Raw genomic sequence first — 482 nt, forward strand, 5'->3', positions numbered from 1 at the left:
ATATGAGGAATTGCATAACAAATTTTTCTCAGGCATATGGAGAATCATTATTTGAAGCATGGGATAGATTCAAGAGTCTTCAAAGACAGTGCCCTCATCATGGTTTTGAAAAATGGTTGATTTTGCACATATTCTATGGGGGAATTTCTTTCTCAGACAAGACTTTATTGGATTCATCACCGGAGGTTCTTTTATGGACAAAAGTGTAGATGAAGCTTATTCGTTAATTGATCAAGTGACATTGAACCTCCATGAATGGTCGAACAAAAGTTGGATGGAATTTCCCTCAGATATTCAAAAAGTGCAAGCTATAAATGTAAGAGAGCCTGTCAAACAAAATGAAATTCAACCACCTAAAAATGTTGAAATTCACAAGTCACAGAGTAAGGAGTTCAAACATTTGGGGGCAAAGCTTGATAGTATTGTTTCAAAATGGTTTAAAGAAGATCCCCCTCCTACACAGTCAAGATCCAATGAAAAGT

The 482-nt window shown here is 35.9% G+C and overlaps 1 non-coding gene across 1 annotated transcript; it reads right to left on the minus strand.

Moving 5' to 3' along the window:
* Positions 1-106, minus strand: LOC122018209. Its single transcript, XR_006121640.1, has one exon. It is a non-coding gene; the product is annotated as a small nucleolar RNA R71 (small nucleolar RNA).
* Between the last annotated feature and the right edge of the window lie 376 nt (positions 107-482).

This window comes from Zingiber officinale, chromosome 8B, assembly GCF_018446385.1.
Source record: "Zingiber officinale cultivar Zhangliang chromosome 8B, Zo_v1.1, whole genome shotgun sequence".
Taxonomy (NCBI): Eukaryota; Viridiplantae; Streptophyta; class Magnoliopsida; order Zingiberales; family Zingiberaceae; genus Zingiber; species Zingiber officinale.